Here is a 23,183-nt window from a genome sequence, read left to right as displayed (position 1 = left end):
AGATCTCAGAATCTGATCAAAGAGATCTCTTTAAGGTGGTTAACACTATGTGCGTCGCTAAGACATCTAGAGTACTACCTACGCACACTTCTCCACAGGTTTTAGCGAATGAGTTTGCAGAGTTTTTCAGTCCAGAAGCTTCGCCAGAATCTCGATGATTGTACACCCTGTGATCCAGAATGCTTTGACAAATCGGAGTCATCTGCTTGTACTTTCAACACTTTTCGTCCTCTTACCGACGAAGCACTTCGCAAAGTGATCATGAGCATGTCTACAAAGTCATGCCCCCTTGACCCTCTACCCACGTGGATGCTAAAACTCTGTCTTGATGAACTGCTGCCTGTTATCAAGCGGATCGTCAATTCTTCGTTGTGCTTGGGTATTTTTCCTAACATGTTCAAGATTGCTCAGGTTATACCGCTCATCAAAAAGCAAAATCTTGATGCGGACAGTCTTCAGAGCTATCGTAGTGTCTCCAATCTCAGTTTTATTAAAAAATTTTTTGAGAAATCGGCTTCTGAGCAAATTCAGCACCATCTGCAGGACAACGGTTTGTTTTCAAATCTTCAAAGTGCCTACAGGAAGCACCATAGCACAGAGTCCGCCCTCGTCAAGGTTGTGAATGATCTTCTGCTTGCTACGGACAGGAAGGAGGACGTGGTACTGGTTTTACTAGACCTCAGTGCCGCGTTCGATACTATCGACCACAAGATTCTCGTCGATCGTCTTCAGACCTTGTATGGTATCACCGGTACGGCACTCAAGTAGTTTGACTCATACATCAGTGGACGCTATCAATCTGTGAAAATCGGTGATTCTGAGTCTGCGTTGAAAGAGCTTATGTGTGGAGTACCACACAGGGCTCGGTTTTCGGCCCCCAGATCTTTACCATGTACACAGCTCCAGTCGAGGGAATTCTGCGTGCGCATGAAACTGACGGCATGTTTTTCGCTGACGATAGTCAAGTTTATGTGACTTTCAAGGCTGACAGTAAACGCGACATTATTAGGAGACTTGAGGAATGTGTTCGCGATATAAAGAACTAGACACTCGCAAATAAGCTGTCCTTGAATGACTCTAAAACCGAAGTCATCCAGATTTCCTCTCGGTACTCTACTTTTGACCAGATAGAATCTATCACAATTGGTGATACCTGTGTGCAAGTGGTTCCGGAAGCCAAGAACATTGGTGTCATTGTCGATACAACGCTCTCAATGACTTCGCAAGTGAATAAGGTTTGCAAACAAGCGTGTCTTGCCATCAAAAACATTGGCCGTATCAGAAAGTATTTGGACAGAGAAAGTGCTGAAAAGTTGGTACACGCCTTTGTGTCATCGCAACTGGATTCCGCGAACTGTCTGTTGTTTGGACTCCCAGATTATCAATCGGCTAAGATACAACGTATCCAAAACACCGCTGCCCGCTTGGTGACGCTGACAAAAAGGCACGAACATATCTCTCCTGTCTTAAACGACCTCCATTGGTTGCCAGTTAAACAAAGGATAGTGTACAAATTGTTGCTGATCACCTACAAAGCCGTTATTGGACTCGCACCAACTTACATCCAAGATCTTATCACTATCAAGAACCCTGCACGCACTCTGAGATCTAGCTCTGCCACTCAACTTTGCCACTACTCCGTGAATACTGTCACATACGGTCAACGTTCTTTTACTTACGCTGCGCCTATGCTGTGGAACGATCTCCCACCTCACATTAGGACTTCTTCATCACTGGACCAATTTAAGAAACATCTCAAGACTCATTTATTTCTCAAGTCGTTTGTTTAATTATTATGCATATTTTGTAGGGCGCCTGTGATAAGGAACCGGTGATTAGTCTGTGCTTCTCTGCATTTTGGCTTTTTTCATTACGCCATGCCGGTTCTGATTATCACGGGCGTCCTGAACCATTGTCTTTTGCCATGTGTAATTTAAGTATGTTGTAGTGTAAGACCTTTTATATCTTTTTAAACATGAATTAATTTTGTATATATTTGTTGTAGTGTACTCGCTTTATAAAAGTGTTTTATTATTATTCTTATTCTTATTCTTATTCTTATTCTTATTCTTATTCTTATTCTTATTCTTATTATTATTATTATTATTATTATTATTATTATTAATATTATTATTATTATTATTATTATTATTATTATCATTGTATTGCACACAAGCACACCACGGGCCAATCAATAAAGCACACAATGCAATAGGCACAATATTGAATCGTTGTTGTCATATTGGTGCCATGCGTGACTATGCTCAATATAAACCGCTGCACGCGCAGTGATTTTCTTTGTAAGATTTGATAGAGTTAGGGTCAATAGACATATGTGGCATTCTTTAATCAACTTACCGCTTTTAAATATGTTCCTACTGTGAAGGTCTGTTCTCTGGTATTCTATTTGGAGAAGTCGGAAACAACAGTAATGGTCAATATGGCTAAATATAATTTATTTATACGCTATTCTTCTAATTGGGAGGCTTCAGTCGTAGATGGGTAAATAGCCTTGATATCGATAATCAATGTAAAATACAACTAAACCGAGGTCATATTCCGCTACGTGTCTCTTTGTAATCATGTGATATCTTTTATTAAAAAACACGTGATAACAAACTCAATCACGTTTTCAAAAACAAGAAAGTCTCTGCCACCAAGAAAACAAGAGCTAGTTTTCAACGTACGCTTATTAATACATGACCAGCATTTTTCTATAATTTATAACATTAAAAACGCTTTTCAGATATCTCCTACGGCTACTAAACATCAGATGGCCTAACGGAATAGCCAATGCAAATATATGTGAAACCACCAGAGAAAAACATTGGAGCAAGAAAATACAGAAACAACTGCTATCATGGCTAGGACACCTACTGCCAGAAGGCACGCAAGCCAGGAAAGCCATAGTAGAGTTTCTGTGCAAAGTAAAAAAAACCTACAGGAAAATCCAAAAGGTATTGGATGTCTTAGATACCAAATGAACTGAAAGAACTCTATGATACGCTAATGTCAGCTGAAGAAATGGCTTAAAATCGCACCTGTTAGAACGAATTTGATGATGATGGTGGGCTTTGTTTTTTATCCGTGTGGTTGCTTATGCTATTTACCACATCTAAGGCTGGGTGCCAATTAAAAAGAATAATCTATACTTTTGGAATGTATCATTGTCATCGTTTATGAAATGGAGAGAGAAGTAGCAAAAAGTTAAGAAAGATGGAGAATGGAGAAGAGGGAATTGCAATGTGGAATATGACCAGGTGTGCATAAATTTGTAAATTTAAATGCTATTCTGTAGGTACCATTTTTAGTTGTTGTAGCATTTATCACAGGTCAAACTCTTTCACATAGTTTTGAAAAAGATGGTGGTGTAGGTGCATCAAAGATGGAGAATGGAGAAGAGACAATTGCAATGTAGAATATCAGATATGACTAGGCATGTATATATTTGTAATGATTGCTCTGATAAGTAAATTTACCAATTCGAGAAGGCTTCTAAATGCTATTCTGTAGGTTACATTTGTAGTTGTTGTAGCCTTTATCACAGGTCGAACATCTTTGACGTAGTTTTGGAAAAGATGGCGGTGTAGGTGCATCATTGTCTTATTTTGATCACAGTATACTAATACGAGAGAGAGAAAAACAAAAATTAGCAGTAGCATGTCCCATCCCAAATAACGCGACGGAGCAAGTTGAACATAATTGAATAGCTATAATAGCAATCACTCAAACAACTGACTTGTAATTGCAATTATATTAGCGGGGAAAAAGTGACATTGGGGTCAGAATAGTAAAACGGGACAGTACCTGTACTATTAAAAGTTTTTCCTCTTACATACACATTTCCAGCAACAGGAATTTTCCATAATATAATGTAATACAATGATAACAGTGAGTCATGTGAGATATATAAATCAGTCTGATTACATTTTGTTAATGAATCAAGTTGATAACATGAGAACGGACTCCCATCTTTCAAGATGTCGTGTTAAAATGTGAACAAACATAAAATTGATAATTTAATGATCAAATTAAATTACTCAGGGAAAATCATATTAGTAACACACAACGTCATAACAATGGCGTTGTCAAAATGTGATTTTAAGATGTAGCAACGTTATAAGAACGTTGTAAAACATTGAAGTGTTACCAGGATCAGCTATCTTTTTTTACTAAATATAGCATATGGGTAAATGGAACGTTCACGTATACTGCGCCAAAAAGTGTCCTTACACTTGAAAAAATAAAACAATTTCAAAACTAAATCCGGCACATTACGATACCCCATTGAATCCAATGTGACTTCAAGAAGCAAAGTTACAAGCATTTGATTAGACGAAGGTCCCGTTTTAAAAGTGACAAACTGGCCTATTCAAACCTCCACGGACTAGACATCTGGTTTGAGAGTGATGATTGGCTAATGTATGTGTGCTTCAATTTAAAACAAAAGGAACAAAAGTAAATTGAAACAAAAGAACTGACAAATGTGGTGTCATAATGTGCAGAATTAGATAGTGCATCTATTTGAAAAACAACTGTATTCCAATATGGTTCAGTTTTTAAATTGTGATTATTTTTCCAAGTGTAAGGATACCTTTTTTTTTTTTTTGGCGCAGTATATATTGTTTGACATTGGATGTCATGCAAATTCTTATGCCACACAAAGTACCCACTAGGTCCCACTTGCACAAGAAAAAAGTGCAATGATTTAAAGTTCACTACGCACACACACACAACGCCTAGACGTTGATACTCAAGCCTCAACACACTTTACAAGTTTTGGCTGACCACTACGGCCTCACATCATTTCATAAACCATTTAACAACGATTCAGAAGCACACACGCACGATATTCCACACTTGGCACATTCTCCGATAAAGTGTTCAAAATGCCAAATATGTGTCGCCCATAGTTTCAAGTCGTATTCAGACTTGTTTCGTCAGAAAGAAATAACTTTTATTAATATAACTTATACTTAGGAGTTGCTTTTTAAAATGTGTGAGGCTAGAGGTTGTAACATGCCTAGAAAGTATAAAACAATAAAGCTGATTATGCATTTCCATTGTTTTCCTCCATGTCGCCAGCCAGTGTTCCGTATAATGTGTCCCTGCTCTGTAAACATGCGCGCATATAATGGATTATATATAGGTACTTTTCATTAGCTGGTATCATGCCCTAATTATAAAGTATAAATCATCACAACACAGATTATTAATTTTTTCAAACAGGTCTTTCAGACTATGTCGCCAATATTGTTCACAGATAACTTACCATATTTCTAATGGATAAATAGCTGTGAAAATAATTGGCTAGATGAATGTTCTCATATCTGATGGATCAAGCAGACTCCATAGTTCTAATATATAAATGGAACATAACACAATGGTTTCAAAGTTTCAAAAAGTCCTGACGTTACGTTCATGCCGTCACAGATACGTTACCTAAATTCTACTCCCCTCGAAAAAAACGATGTGATAAATGAAGCCAAATACCATACCAGACTTTAGTACATTGGGTGATGACTGATCAAGTATGGGTATTAAGTTGGTCAGTTTTACACTTGCAGGATTAAGACAAATATGGGAAAGGGTTTCACAGATACGTTACCACTGATACGTTACCCCCAATACGGTACAAGTAATATTGCTCAAAAATGAGGTATTGTTGAAAAATCACCCATGCATTGTTTTGTGTTCTTAAACTATTAAAGTTTACGATTCTGAATGAATTTTATGAATTCTTTGTGGTTGGCATTTTGTCATTCCGGAGACCAACTTGAACGCTTTATCGGAGAATGGGCCACTTGACCATCGCAGCCAGGATCAGCTCCCCAGGTTTCGTACGGGTTAAACGAGACAACAGTAGTAAATTTCTTGTTCAGTGGAATTTCAAGCTAACTCAATTGTTCCACGAAAGCGTACTAAACCACCACCAGGGTTCGAACCCGCACCTTCTCGCACATGGTCGAACGCATTATTGATAGAGCCACGGTCACACGGTGACAGTTTGCTTTAAGTGTAAAAATATTGACAAATTTCCATCCACACAATACACAACCTTGGTTGTCAAAAAAAACCCTTAAAACTATAATAGAGTGCTACCCAGATTCTCCCCTGAAACCTGAAAACCCCGTTCTTACCAAATCAGACAGAACTGGGCGCCGACATGCTGATTATTTGAATTCAAAATGTATTTTTTTAGGCTCTGAGTCACGGACGGAATTGCACATGTTTATTTGTCCATGATGCACTCTTTTTAATTAGAGAAGAGTAGAATATTATTTTGCACCATCGACTGTGGTTTGGACAGTACGCAATAGACACACGTTCGGTGCTTTTATTTGAACCAGACCGAAACTCTGTAACCAGAACAGGCCACATTTTATTCAGCAATAGACTATTACGGATCTTACCATTTGAGGAAAGCTGCAATAGTATGAGTAGAACAAAAGTGATGTCCATTAACGTTTTCTCCATTCTTCTTCTCATCTTCTCATTTACTTTTCTGTATGTCTTTAAATACACTTAAGAAGTGTCCTGAAACTAGACAAATCAAACAAGTTTAACAATTCGAGCTAAAAAGCAGTCGCTCTAAAATATTTGAAACATATAATAATAAAATCAGACGCTATGCATCGTGATATATTTAAGTGGATAATAATTTTGATATCTTCCATCTCACTCACCTTTCTCAATATGTCAAACGCATGATTTTGTTTAGGCTTACTAACATCTACCACCAACTAAAAAGGAATATGGCAGCAAGAATTATGCATGTTAAACCCAAATCCGGAATAATTCTGGTATACGATGCGCACAAGTACAACCCTAACCCTAATCTTAATCCACCATAATTATTCCCCAAGCCTTAATCATAATCCACCCTAATTGTAACCCTAACCCTAACGCTAATTATAACCATAACCTTACCCTAACCCTAACCCTAAAACACAGGGTGGGTAGGGTAAACCAAAATTGTACTTCCTATTTATATTACGTGATATCCGTTGCGTTCACACGTTCGGAAGTAAGGCAGGCTTTAAAGTGTGGCGCTGGTTTGAGTAGCCACCCGCAGAGAGCGATGGTTGGAGTAAATATATTGAAGCTGCGTCACAGTTACCTCCGACAATATACTATCTAGGTAGGAGTATTATTATCAAGAGTAGCTAACTTGGCAATGTGAATGATAATACGGCGGGTATCGAAAGTAAGTTGATGATGCACAGTATCATCGCCCCGATATCCTCATGGCAGAAATCGCCATGATGGTAGGTCGAATCTTCTAGTTCTTCAACGGCCACGCATGGCCATTTTGTTCCAACCAATGTAATAGCAGGGCTACGACACTCACGAATTTGCATAACAAAATGACCCGTCTCCTCCGCAGCCAATTTGGTTTCGCTCCATCCAAATCAAGCTGGTCACGGAGGAGACTACCCTCCTTTGTGTTTGTTCATTTGTGTATGGCGAGCCATTCTAGGAGTCTATAATGACTTAGGCTACGCTCTCAGCTAGAGTCCGACGCTGCATTGTACTAGAAATACATTTTCTGTGAAATCGCTATAGGGCCAATCGGGAACACGTATTCATTTTGAAAATATAGCATTAAAATTAGTATCACCCTTGTGGCCCTCGTGTAGTGGAAAACCTTAATTCTTACATAAAAAAGAAATGAAAATTAAAAAAAAAACACGGATCCACCTGTGCACCTATATTAGGGCACAGCAATTTGTCTCAAATATGAATGAATTTTAAGAAACATACGGGATATGATGAGTCATTGACCTGACGCCATGATAGTAGGATCTATTAGTCGTTTTATATAGTAATGTATAATACCGTATTGTCATATTACCAATATTTTGTCATATATAATGAGTAATATATAGCAACGTAATTGTGCAGTTCATATGCACAAACGAATACTGATCTTTATGATATTCATGTTTTTGTACATCACGTATAACATGTCACATAGGAGGTCAAACGTGTTGACCTTCATCTATTGTATTTATTCTTCTGTGTATGGAGAGGAGAAATGTCATTAAACGCCATTAAAACTCCATCAGTATTAGGGCGTAGTTCAGTGAACTCACCGGATTGCTATTCCAAGTACTTTGATAATACAGATAATATGTATTAATGGGTCGAGGCGATTACATTGAAAAACCTAATAAATTATTCATAGCAGTTACGTAATCAATCGATAATGCGGACACTTTTCATTTGCAAACCACCAAAGTTCGCGATCTTTTAGCGTTGGAAAAGAAACCACGTGAATAGAGTGCCCTCTCAAGAATATCTACTCTCTGGTAATAGTTTTGAGACGCATAATGGACCGAGGGACATCCGACTAAGGGTATGGACAATGGCCTGGTCACTGAACTCAGTAGATGTCAGTGAGACTGGTACGTCATCTGCTTTCGACTGCCCCACCATGTCCACCAGTGGTCTACACTGCGCTATAGTACCGTGAATAAGTTCCCTGACCTGAGTGTTTACGAATGAGGGCAACTGTCATTTTTTTGTTCTGCACATTTTAGTCAATGATTCAATACTACATTATAATGACTATCAAATTTGCTAGACTACGGTCGTCATAATATACCTTTAATCCCGAAAATGACTTATGTTGTACATAAAAACAAAGTAAGAAACAGCAACGTAAGAAAGTAAGAAACACAATAAAACAAAAAGGCATGAATAACCAAGAAAAAGTAAGTAATTGCAAGTACAGCAAAAGAATTCACATCCTAAGTCTATTTTACCCACATATATGACACGATCTGCTCCATGGGAGCCAAATGAGGAATTAATAATTAGTACCTTATACAGCAATTAAGCTACCATATACTGAAAACACCTAAGGTCTAGCATACTTCGCTCTAAAGTTCTGAAGTTCTGTGATGTCTATTTTCTTATGTATTTTAGTGTTTTTACTTCATATCTTTGCCTATATTTCAATTTCAAATTTGCCGCCTTTGGTCCCCATGGACCAGATCGTGTAACGTATTAATGACACTTATCAAAATCCATAGCCCTTGATAGTAAAGCCCATCAAAATAGCCCTTTAAGGTAAAGCCCATCAAGTATAGCCCTTGATGGTAAAGCCCATCAAGTTAATTTATAAATGTTATCATTGAGGAATGTTTGATATTCATACATGGTACGTGTACTCCTTTTCAATCTTTGAAGTAGCCAAACCTCCTCCGTAACAAAAGCTGTGAGGCAATTGAAATTTTTTTCGGTTTATCGGTTTATTAAAGCTAACGATGAAAGATTTCAAAATGTACTTGATCAACTTTTCTAAAATAGGAGAAAAAGAGGGCGCAATGAGGGTTCTGGTTTTTTTTTCAAGACACCCTGTATTAATTACATTTTCAATATAATTTACTTTATCATGGCTTATAGATATGAACTTGCTTTCTGATGTTTCTATCAGTGTTTGTATTTGACATAATATTTAGCCTTTTATCTTGTTTAATTATACTCATTGCACAAGACACGTGTTTTGCTTGATCAATTCCCTCCACTTACTTGACGTCAGTGCTATTGTTTTAAATAGTTACTCTACTTGGTCTTATATTGATTGCATGTGGAATTTCACTTAAATATTAATTGCATGTTCAATGTCACTTTAATATTTTATTATGGCCTTATGTGTCTTATAAACATGGCCTTGCTTTACGATGCTTCCATTCATTGCTTTATAATTATTTTTCTTCTAAGTTTAACTTACTTTAAATTATCCTGTTTAATTATACTCATTGCACGAGGCACGGGAACTGCTTGATTAATTCCCTCCACTGGTTTCATGATCTTCCTTTGCATCCTCCATCCCCTTTAAGCACACACTTGATTTCTCAATTAATTTACTTCGGTGCTATTATTTTAAATAGTTACTGTTCTTAGTCTTATTGCATGAACAGATTGCATGTTGAATTTCAATTGCTATGCCATTGTCTTCCATAGGGAATTTAACTTGCTATAATATGATGCATTTAGGGACTGTCATTTTCTTCGGAATGGGGGGGGGGGGGTGTCGTGAATATATTGGGGATTTAAACTTGCAATAAAAATGTCCGCACAGTCTTTAGTTATAAAATGCAAAGCGCGCATTCTGTACACTTACGATCAAATTTTAATGCGTTTCGGCAATGAATAATTTCTCCTGAGTCTGTGTAGGGGGGTCTTAAAAGTTGTCGACTCAAGATAGTGGTGTGGTCATAAAATAATCAGCGGCGATAGGGGTGGAGTCATAAAAAGTTGACTCTGGTCACCGAGATATTCATCACCCGCCCACTCTTGCGAAAAATATGACACCCCTTTACTCATAGTATTATGTTTGACTTCAAAAATGTATTTTATTTTTATATTACATGCCCATTGCCTTTCATCGTGAAGAAAAAATAGTCAGTTATAATGGTAATACACGCCATTCATAAATGTCAATATTTGTTTCTAAATAATGTTGATATGGAACTTACCTATTACACCATTCAAGTATTCTTACTGTCTTATTCCTTTCACTTATATCCAGCTCTGTATTGAGTAATGAGTATCAACTTTATTATTACTACACTTCTTCTATTAAGATTGGTCTATGTTGATTAGCATTTCATGATTGTAGTACCGTCCGTAATCTATCACGGTTTTAACAGGTTTACTGATGAATGCTCTGCTACACTGGCTATTATAAAACGTTGATACTAATGTGACTAATGTGTCGTGTTTTCACCACTGATCATGCTGATCCATGCATGAATAACCTGGCATTATATTTAAATTCCAAACAGATCTATTAAATCATCCATAGTCGTTTGTCTTGGTTTGCTATTCTCAATTAGCGTGTTTATAATGGCTGTATACGAAGAGATTATACTGCAATAACCTTCTAGTGCCCATTTCTATTCACGGTTATGTATTATTCTCCCGTGCGTTATTTTTTACAAACTATCCTTAATAGCCCAATAAACGTGCACGCTAAACAAAGCATTGTCTGAAACCTGCACGCTAAACAATAGAATTTAGATAAGGCCAATAAAAAATGTTTTTTCTCAAAGCTCACGAGTGGTTTGAAAACAAATGCGAAATGCGATTTTTTTTTACTTGGTATTTCCGTACTGACGCGAGTATAGTGCCACCCTTTTTTGGGTGAAAATGACCGAAAATGGGGGGGGGCTTTACACGAGGATTTGCTAGTTAACAAGGTGCGATTTTAATCTTTCATAACAGTCAAGGTCTCCGATATTCAACACCAGAAAGTTAAAAAGTAGTCTCACTTGAGTTGTAAAAAACTCATATTTTCTCATATTATTGGGTGGAATTTTAGCCTTATCTTCACTAAATAGAATGTTGGGAATATTGTTGATAAAATATGTCCATTTCTTTGAAAGAAATGACATTCAAACTATCAATATTTTTAATTTAATTTATTTTAAGCCTACTCTGACACAAGATCTCGCCGTGTGTCGCCTGTGTTACTACTGTAGGCGGCCATCTTGGATCGATTTATACCTGTTTTGTTCACTGCGAGTTTATTTTCACTGAATTGGACTTTATTTTCTCACATCATAGTCCTTCCAAAATAATGTTTTCACGTATACATGATTTATGTAGAGTCATTTTAAATATTTAGGGTTGCTTTTGACAACAACTATGAGACAGAAAGTAAATAAAATCAGAGGAAGTGCTACTTTTTTGTTTACACAAAATAATGACAACAACTGATTAATTTTCCATTTTCCAGCGAGAGTATTGTGAAAGCTTGATATTTTGTTGAATTTATATTATCTTTACAACGATGTTTCAAGGTAAATAAATAATCTAGCAATGAAAATTAAACTACATAGTCACAAAAATATTTTTTTGAGAAAAAAAAATCTGATTTTCGCCGACATTTTTCGGAAAAAAAGAAGAAAAAAATTGAAATAAAAAAAAATCCGCTTTTCTTAATTTTTTTTCAAATCGCGCGATCTTACAAATGCGCTCGAAAGCTTTTTGCCTAATACCGGCACGGAGCCTCGTGGGGGTGGGGGTAGAAAGTATATGCTCAAATACTAGAAAATACTACTTTCACATAACTAATAACTTGTCTGTTCGATATATATACCATCAAAAAAGTATGAATATACATTCTGTGGTGTTAAAATTCTGGTATTTTTTCTAGTGTTTTTTTCAGGCGATATGCATCTATTATTAGATCTACTGGTTCTTTTCTTTTTGGAGCTATTATAAAAAATTATATTAAATTATTGAATGAACCAAATCATCTAACGAAAATAATTACGCTTCTACTGATGAAAAAGTTCAAAAATATTGCTATATAAACGGGGTGACCATATAGCTCACTATTAATTAACACGCTCAATGAGCATGTTTATAGTCTAGTGGTTGTGAAATTATACTGCAACAGTAACCCTATTATCAGGGGGATGAGCCTGCATAGGGTTAAATGTCGGGACCTAGGTCACAATTTGATGAGAGATGAGGTCCGACCAACGGCCATTTGCGGAAGTAAAAAGTCACGTATATATATGACATGTACCATAGTCTGCCTATTAGGAAGATGATTAATATCCTGCATAATTAATGCCTCATCAGTTACTTGGTATAACTGATTTACTATAGAATAATTCTTATACGCTGTTTTAATATTTTATCATACATGTATAGATAAATTGTGGAGCAAATATTTATTAAATATCTTCCAGGGTCTATGGTAAGACCGATGTGCCTACTAAGCATGCCGGGAAATAAACTGACCTATGTCAATTCAGATCGTAGAGATGAGGTCCGACTTGTGTGAATCGTGACCTTTTTCAGTCGCAATTCCCGGAGATCTAAGTTACCTGCTATTACACGCTAAATAACGGATATACTGGCTCACTATACGCTGGCGAAGTTACGTAATTAATCGGATTAACTACCATAGCAATAGGTACAAACAATTTTGAATATACCGCGCTGCACTACAAGCAGGTTGCACTCATCACCTGTCTTCAATCATATAATAGATTGAAAACCATACCGCTCTTTTCAAAGAGACTAATCTTACAGGTGCAAGTGATTAGCATTTCTTTGACATGTATGGTTCAATGCAGAGGTACCGCATGAACGTAGTAGTGCAGCGCGATATAATCAAAAATTGTTTGTACCTATTGCCATGGTAGTTAATCCGATTATTACGTAACTTCGCCAGCGTATACGCCGTAGAAGTGACGTAGTTAATCGGATTAACTACCATAGCAACAGATGAATACAATTCTGACTATACCGCCCTGCACTAGTGCAATCTGCGTGTAGTGCAGGGTGGTATATTCAAAAATTGTATTGATCTATTGCTATGGTGAAATTTTGGTGAAAATTACATTTTTGTAGAATTTTTAGCCGAATAAAACCCATGTTGTAAAATCTCAATATGTGGGGTGTATTCACTGATGCCTAAATAACCACACACAAGCAACTGGACATCCATCATCCGAGTAAAGCTCATTTTAGCTAAAAAATATCATGTCATTAAGCACATAGAATGCCGAGTCATACTAAATGGCAAGCCATGATTAGGAGGTGAAAAAACGTTTTATGATAAAAAAAAAATGCAAATTTGGGCAATTTTAAGGTAACATACTTTTGGTCATAGCTTTGTAATTGTTTAACCTGTAGACATGGTTGAACCATCATTTTTATGGAAAATTGTCACCTTTCATTTTATTGCATTTTAAAGGAGATATTTTAAACATCAAAATTGTATGATTCTACCTACTTTTGTACATAGCTAGAATTTCCCAAATTTGCACGGGCGCCCTCACACTATGACGTCATGGCGACATTATGTGGGGAATGTTTATACTTATTTTGGTATCACTGGATAGAGGAGACCCATAGCTATACACTAGTATCAAAAATAACGGTATATAATGTTAATAATGAAAAAAAAAAATAGGAGGGTTGCAATCCCCACCACATTCGTATGGCTCAGTAGTTCTAGAGTTAAAGCCTCATCAGTTACTCATCAGTAACTGATTTACCAATGTAGGATTAGTAATGATTATGTAACAATAATATTGCTCAGTATTGTATTGAAGACGAGGGCTGTAGGGTGCATTGATACATGTGACGGTCACGCAGAAGGAAGGGGGCCCTGAGTGATCCATGTACACGAACAATAAATGTGAAAGACCAAACTGTAAAATGAACTAAACTGTTGATTTCAAGCAATGTCGGATTTAGCTGCTACATACTCGGAAGTGTGCTTATGATTTGATGAAAATCATCAATGAATTATAAATCTTTAGTGTAAAATTTCAAACGTATAATTATGATGTGCAGTATTTCGTTGACATGATTTTAATTTTACAACAGAGTGTGCAATATTTGTCTGTCGTTTAACATGTCTTGAGTGAAAAAGAGAACAGTATTTACCATGTTAAAGTCATTGACGTGTTTTTAATTTTACAGCAGAATGTGAAAAATGTATTTATCTTTTAATCTATTTTAAGTGAAAAAAGAGCATCATTAAATCTGTATCATGATAAAACAGTAAACACAGTAAAAACAATTTTGTATTGTTGTGTAATCGATGCCTTCTTTTGATTTCACGAAGGAACTCTTGATAAACTTGATGCTACAGGGTGTCCCAAAAAAAAGAGGCCCCACATTGCGCCCTCTTTTTCTCCTATTTCTGAAAAGTTGATTAAATATATTTTGGTATGTAAAGAAACCTTTGATCGTTAGCTTTAATAAACCAAAACAATTATTTCAATCGACTCACAACTTTTGAAGATATACCCTTTTGAATAAAAGTACCCGTTTTTCACTCTGTCCACGGATAGCAAACAGAGTGGTTGGGATGGCTCATGCTGTGGAGTGGCCTGCACGATCACCAGACCTCACACCACCTTTGTGGCAAAATCCAAGATCTTCGCAAACGTATTACTGAATGTATTTGCAAGTATCCGGCGAACAAGGATGGTATGCAACGCAATTGATGCAATGAGGACCAGGGCTTAAACCTGTATTCGCCAAGGAGGCAACCAGGTAGAGGGCAGAGCAGCACAGTAAACTCACCTCAGAAGAACCAAAGACAAACCAAACAGCCTTGTAGGGCTACCTTTTATCCTAAAAAGAGAAACGACTTATGTTGTAAATAAAAAAAGAAAGCAAGAAACAACAAAGTAAGAAAAAAAGAAACACAATAAAACAAAAAGGCATAAATAACCAAGAAAAAATAGTAATTGCAAGTAAAGCCCACCGGTAAAGCCCATTCCATAAATAAAGTTATTTTATAAAGTTATCATTGAGAAATGTTTGATATTCATGCATGGTATGTGTACTCCTTTTCAATCTTTGAAGTAGCCAAACCTCCTCCGTGGACAGAGTGAAAAACGGGTACATTTCTTTAAAAGAGCATATCTTCAAAAGTTGTGAGCCGATTGATATAATTGTTTTGGTTTATTACAGCTAACGACTTGAGGTTTTTTTACATACCAAAATGAATTTGATCAACTTGTTAGAAATAGGAGAAAAAGAGGGCGCAATGAGGGGCCTCTTTTTTTGGGACACCCTGTATCATTGATTTACATGTACAGCACTCTTCCCTAGTAAAAGTGGCACAATTGTGATTTTTACCCTTTCGTTGTTAACTAAACATATCTCGAGATTAAAACAAGCAAATTGAACAGAACAAACGGCATTCACGAGTTAAGACTGCACCCATGGCGAAGTTTGCGTTGATGTAAGCATCATGTCACAACATTGTTTTCTATTAGAAACGTCTTAATTCTAAAACCTAAATATACGTAGATCTTAGAATTTAAAATAATATCGCCAATAGTAATGCTCTTCATACATAAAAAAAAACAGTTCAACTTTCCCGGTTATAGATCATTCTGGGACACCCTGCATACTGACCTATTTCAGCTCAGGTCATAGAGATCCCACCCCTGACCTGATGACCTTTTCAATCACGATTCCTTTTAGCTAGAGTATCTCGGGCTAGATTTCTCTGAACTGATCTGACCATCACTGCAGATGATTGTTACTCTCTCTTTATTGAAATAACCCATAAGTTCCAAAAGGTCATCATTACTATTGTTTACAAGCCATAGTCAATACGACGCCAACTTAGCACACGGCCGGTAATTTTTACCGGCGTGACCTCTGCTGTTACGTAACAAAATGGTGAAAATAACCCGGCAAATACGGCTTTTTGGAAACCACTCACAAAATGAAATATGCGAGTCATTTCTCGCTCAATTCCCGTATTGAGCCCATAGATGGCATGTCTACAACTGTCAGCAAACGCGGACTAAACACTATTTAATGATATACATTAACTAACTTCTGATTGTATTAAAATGAATCGTGTAATAATAGAGTCGTAGGATGAAAAGTTGCTTTCAAAGATGCCTCGTGTTGTAATCATGCGTGACCATTGGTGACCAGTATCACCAGGACAATGATAAAGAAAAAGTAATAATATACTTCTTTCAATCCATCGTTATGTATACTTCTCTCGTGCATAATATTTGCAAACTGCCCTTCATACCCCAAATTATATAACTGACATACGCTAAACAATGCATTATCTGAAACCTTCACGCTAAACAATAGATTTTAGAAAATACTTGAACAGGAGACTAGTTGTGTGTGGGGGGGGGGGGGGCAGGGGGTAATAAGTATACGCTTAAATAATAGAAATACTACTTTCACATTGCTAAAAACTTATCTGGTGTTTTTTTTGGGTTTTTTTTTGTAGATTTGTATGGCGCTTTCAACTGATATGGTTATTTGTGCCAGTACTCACTTCTTTGTCAAATTGCACCTGTATAATTATCTTCATTCAGTTACAAAACGTTCAATGGTTCACTGCATCTTATTATTTCCTATCTTCTTTATCCCACGTTGCATATGTTTCTTCGTATAAACTCGTACGGTGATTTCAATATAATTTCTCGGTCTTGCAGTCTTCTTAAAAACAAACGGTATTCTTCAGAGCCACACAGGCTGAGTCAGCCGAAGAAGGGCTAGAACGTGGTCAATTTTTTACATGATCCTCCGCACATCGTCATCATCCCTATATCTTCGTGTCAAAAATTGCCGTGATAGTACAGCGAATCCTCTCGTTTTTTAACAGCTACGCATCGCGATTTTGTTCGAGATAGGCCGAAGGACTCAGGCTAAGCATACCATGACTATCATCATATGAGATACAACAGAGTTTCTATAGTCTACACATTATTACGATTTGTGCATGCTCTAGTACCCCATATGATGTTTCTATTACAAGAACATTTGTTTTCAGGTAAAACCAGGGTTTTGTTTCCAGTACACTCACTCAAAAAGCAATACACTAATTAACGGGGCCTTGCAGCTTGCTGTGGATATCTTTTACTGCATTTTAAAAGTAAAGATTAATACTTTATAGGTATAAAGGAACACGTTTAGCCCATTCAGTTAAGTTTCAGGTGCAAGCCCTATAACACAATGCATATGTAAACTTTCTTTATCTGTGTCAATAATAGAATATTGATTTCAACGGAGTATTGAGCTGCATGGAAAAAAATACAGGGTGTTGACACTGTGCTCCGCTAGCTTGACGTCTTCGCATCCAAGCCTGTTCCCCATTGCCCAAGTTTGCGTTACCCATCCGACACCACGTGGAGGTTTGGGTTGAGTTGCCCGCGAACAAATACTATGCCAGCTCTGCGGGCCTTGCCGGACCAATTTATCTGTTCAATATATATACCATCAAAAAAGTTCGAATACACATTCCGTGGTGTTAAAATGTAAGTTATATGTTATGATATTTTTATGCGCATAATGTACATTACAAGGTCACGAAGTTGCCGACCTACTGGAGTACGTCATATTTGCAGATTTTATATCCTCTCCATAAACAAACACACTTGATATAAATAAATTTTAGTTTAGTTCAGCACGTACATTTCAGCCATGAATAGGCAAACATTTGAAGATTTTAAGGCAATAAATATCTTCTAAAAACTTCTAAATATTTAATATGAGCTTGGAAACCAAAGGAATATAAGGCAATTATGAGGAAACCAAATGTAACGATTAAAATAAATAATATACTGCTTTGACATACCTGCATGCATAGGAGAGATCATGTGCTGGTTAGTTGTGTCCTTGGTGTTAATACACACTAAATTATTGTATGCAAATAATTATTATGATATAAATTATACCATTTGAACGCATTTATAGTGTCTGTATACGGAAAGATTATATACTGCAATAACAACGGATTTAGTAGTACTTATACACTAAACGCTAAATAACGGAATAGCTGGCTGACTATAAACACTCGCATAGTGATTTTGTTGATTTTTTGTCCATGAGGGGATACCAACGGAGTGACACTCGCTTTAATATTTGCATAGCAGAATGGCCTCTCCATTGTGTTTGTTCATTATAGCAAAACGCCTATTGTTAATTTCAATGGATTCAACGTATTCAATGGATGTTAGCATTAAATTAGTATCAACATACCAGTGGTACCCGGCCTGCACAGGAAAAACTGAATTTACTTATGAACCTAAAAATAAATAAAAATACAAAACAAGAAATGTCTTTAAAAAAGACAATGCCTCCAAGATACCAGTGGGCAGCTTTTGTTATTAGTTAAGGAGACACTTATAATGCTAGCTTTAAGGTAACGCTATTGGATATAGATTTTTGTCTGATTGAAATATGTGAGCCCATTCTCTCCTGATTACAAAACTGAAATTTTTTATTTTAATCGGATATTCGGTTACCAAAATATGGCCTGTCAAAATGGCACGTAACCAAGAAGTTGGCAACAACTTTCTTTTATTTTTGTTATGCAATGTTGTCAGGTAGGCCTTATTTTCTATTTATATATGCAAGAATTATACAAAGTAAAATGTTCAGATCGGCTACAAAATAAAATGGATGCCTTTGGCAAATTTCCATTTGCATAATTAATTAGGGCCCTAATCAACTTTTCTAATAAGTGGCCCTAATTATTCGTTGAATATCAATTATCGACAGTTCAACGCATATAGCTCGGCAATTGCCGACCATGTTACCAATGGTTAGAGAACAGAATCAAAAACATTGCTAGGCATGATTCTGTCATCAATACGTTTTCCCCCAAACAAGAATCATTTTGCTTGGCAATTATCATCTATCAAAAACAATCAGGAATATTGCCAAGGTTCGGCAATTGCTCACCTGATGTAACATTAGTCACTTCACTGTGTTCACCAAATGCAAAGCTCGGCAATTGCCGAACACTATTTATCATCATGATTACATTATTGATACAAAAACAAGAACAAAGTCAAGGTTCGGCAATTGCTCACCTGATGTAACATTAGTCACTTCACTGCGTTCACCAAATGCAAAGCTCGGCAATTGCCGAACACTATTTATCATGTTTACATATTCATACAAAAACAAGAACAAGATCATGGTTCGGCAATTGCTCACCTGATTCAACATATTGAACAAACTTCAACGGCTACAACTTTCAAATCATACACCAGCAGCTTGAGAACATATTCAATCAGATCGGCAATTGCCGACCAAGAAATTGTTGACAAAGTGAACAATCGATTGCGTATTTCATGTTAAAGCTGAATTTATACTCAATCGCCGAGCGATTGCGATTAAACGCTTTTGAAAAGCGATGGGCAATCGCCGAATTCTGCGTTGCATCGCTCGTCGCTTTTGCATTTAAAAACACAGTTGCTGTCAATAATTATTGCTTTGAATTAATTCATCACCAAAAGTTAATAATCGAGAAAGATAAATTAATTAGCAAAATGATAGATCCAGTTGGTTGCATATGATTGGTTGATGTATTCATGTGTGAAGCGATATCGCTGGGAAGTTGAGATTTCTTCAACTTGCAAAAGCGACGTCGTTTTTGCCTCCGCGATTTGAATCGATTGATCGGCTTGACGCTCTGGAAATGTAAGTAAATACTGAGCATGCGTGAGAATCGCTTTTCTGCAAAAGCGATCGAGTATAAATTCAGCTTAAGTCCGATCCTGACTTCACTTCGCAGCGAGATGCGATGTTGCGATGCTTTTCAAACATCGAAGTTAAAATGTACATTTTAATTATTTCATCGCGTAATGTTGCGATGTTTGAAAAGCATGTGGGTATGCATCTCCTTTTAAGGTCATTCTACCGACCTTGATTTTCCAGCAGCCAATCACCAGCGTGCACTGCTGCGATATCGCAGCGTGATGCAAATAATTTAGATTGTTTTCGTTGTTGAAAGAGATTCAATCATGTTTCACCGTTGTTCAAGCTGCCCTCGCGAAGTAAACCACGCAGACGACGCGGAAGCATCGTTGTTAATCGGTGATGAACAACGCACACAGACATCGCCCGGTTAATAATTGCATTATACTACCAGAGACACTGAAATGAATACACGGGATCGATACACGTAAATGTGCTATGCACGATTGATATTCAGACGATAAATCTTTGATACCGGTGTAGAAAATGATGAATATCTCCCGTAAATGATTTCGTATAAAGAAACCAGATGTGGTTCCTTGCACTTGAACATATATGTCCAACAGATATTATCGTCGTTAGCTAGCGCTTTGAGAAACTAGCGTGCGTCTTGAGCTGAAAAGGTGACCAAAATTCAGATTTTAAATAGCGCAACGTAGACCCTCTTGGAGGTAGTCTCGGGCCAGACGGTATGTGGCTATCACGAACATACAGGATCGACGAGTGTCAGACCGACTGACACAAATTGGCTGTGTAGGAGACTATCGTAGAGGCAGTCTAAAGCAGATAACAATGGCATAATATTATGTATGCTCGCTGGCCGTACAGAGGTCAGTCACAGGCTAATGTCATTAGCCTTAGTCGAATGGCCTTCAGCCTATTATGCATTTAAAAACTATTAAACAGGTGGGAATACAATGGCCATGCGTGGCTGTGGATTCAACCTACTATGGCCTTTTTCTGCCATGAAGATATCGGGGCGATGACACTGTGCAACGGCGAAACATGATTGAATTCCGCAACGAAAACAATCTAAATATCGTTTAATTCTCATGATTCTTCCATTCGGAAAAGTCAAGACCTATAAGTGTATTACTTCACTCGTAATGCTTGTGCCTCATCATTAATTATGCGCAACATTGTATCCTTCGTTTTTATAATTTTGAGCTCTGATTATAGCACATTCTCGGTTTAATTAAGAGTTATAATAACCTACGTAAGAATGTAAATGACTCTTGAAAGAGGATTCAACGAGAATGGGGATTTGTTTTGTTTAAATCAAGCGGCACATTCAAACATCTGCACTAGACTATCAATACATTAGCATGACTATCATAATTATATTTACTTAATCTACAATATAGGTCTTCACAAATGCATTGTACATAATATTTCTTTATATTTTACAAGAAAATTAATATAATAGCAAAAAGGTGTATCTCTGAATTGTGCTGATTCGATCTACATTTAGCGCGACTATGCATAACAATAGAAGCTGGTGACTAAAGTTCTGAGTGGTTACAATGTATTAAAGACAACACCATATTGTGTGCTTTATTTATATGGTAACTTTTACACATAAGACTTTCCATGGTGTTACAATGATTTCACGATCATCAAACACAATCTGTCTAAATGTGCAATTATAACAATCTTCCATATGGGTTGACCTTAATGTTGGTAAACAAAAGGCAAGGAATTACCCTATCGTTATCCTTGAAAGAAACAATGACCTGTTCAGTGGCGTTCTTGTACTATGTGGTGGGAGTTTTAAAGCACGGACCACTAACAAAACATGCTTGGAAAACAACGTAAGAATATTAAATACATAATAACAAAGAATAACTTGCTATGTTAACGATTTTCAAACGTTTTACTGTTTTGCAAATAACTTTATAGGAAATTAAACCAACCGCTAAGGAAAGATCATTAGTTTCACTCTGTGTTTCAACAAATGCTAAAATCAACATTGTATTAACGTTTTGTTACCGATACGCAAAGTAGACGTGTCAATAAACCTCGAATTGTCGGCTCTTCTTGCGACACTGGACGCCAACTGTCGTGTACAACCTTTGATTTGTCATGCTGGTGGGTGATTGGTGTTCGAGGTCTACAAAACCGTTTTCCACAAATAGGCGGATCTTCTTCTTTAACATTTGAGCCGGTTGCCTCAGACAATACGAATTTCACCTAATGAATTCGAACCTGCATTAAAAGAGATAAAACAACATTAAAGGAATGTTCTTTCCCATATACGTATTAGAAACGAGGGTGCCAACATTACAGTATTTTAATAAAAGTCTACTTCGAACACTGCAAAACCGTGTTTAGCATTTGAACACGCACTCGTTCATTTTTTGAACACCAAATGAATGCTTTGAACACCAATCGAATGCCTCATATTCAAATATTAATCGTGATGTTCATAAATCGAAAACTAACTTTTGATGTTCAAAAAGAAGTGTTCAAAAACTGGCATACCTTGGTCGCGCTCCCTTTAAAGTCATAATGTACGATCTTTTTTTCAGAATTTACCTTCATTTTTTTCAAAACCGATTTTTTGGCATATTTGTAATACTTACACATGTTCTAACTTAAATCTATGAGCAAACTGTCAAATTCGTCCTATTTGTAGTAAAACGGGACGATTTTCCTACAAAACTAGCTTGGTTACGCTCCCTCCACATGTGGGGCGCGTAACCAAACTGGCCGCGTAGGAGACTAACTCTGAGGCCGCACTCGCTGTCCTAATCCAAATAGTGCGAGATGTTTCGAGTGATAGAGGTAAAGTTTATGATGTTGTTTCTTTGCAAATTCCCAATGTTTTTCGCGTCTATCATATTGCATATTATCATTTTAGAAGAAAAAAAGAAAAATCTAAAAATTTAAAAAGATCGTACATTAAGGCTTTAAACAAGTCTCAAAATATCTTCCAAAAAACACAAATGGTCTTCCTGCCCAGAATCAGGTCACTTCCCCATGTTATAGTATTTTGGACAAAATGACACCCTGGCTCTTGACGTAATGTTTCACAATGTGAAGAAATTGCAAGCCGACGCCTTTTCTATCATAACCTATAATTTCTCGGGCTTGCATCGTTTATTTCCGATCCTCGCATATATTAATTTGTGTTTCGCATTGTCTTACGCCCTGCCAGGGTGAAG

At 36.8% G+C, this 23,183-nt stretch overlaps 1 long non-coding RNA gene across 1 annotated transcript; it reads right to left on the bottom strand.

The window, feature by feature from the left end:
* Nucleotides 1-2,358: 2,358 nt before the first annotated feature.
* Nucleotides 2,359-10,894, bottom strand: LOC140137138 (uncharacterized). The gene is made up of 4 exons (XR_011856805.1): nucleotides 10,488-10,894; nucleotides 6,414-6,543; nucleotides 3,480-3,622; nucleotides 2,359-2,403 (listed from the first exon to the last, which is right to left on the bottom strand). It is a non-coding gene; the product is annotated as an uncharacterized lncRNA (long non-coding RNA).
* Between the last annotated feature and the right edge of the window lie 12,289 nt (nucleotides 10,895-23,183).

This window comes from Amphiura filiformis, chromosome 2, assembly GCF_039555335.1.
Source record: "Amphiura filiformis chromosome 2, Afil_fr2py, whole genome shotgun sequence".
Lineage (NCBI taxonomy): Eukaryota > Metazoa > Echinodermata > Ophiuroidea > Amphilepidida > Amphiuridae > Amphiura > Amphiura filiformis.
The sequence above is the reverse complement of the archived record's forward strand: the minus strand, read 5'-3'. Positions and strand labels throughout refer to the sequence as shown.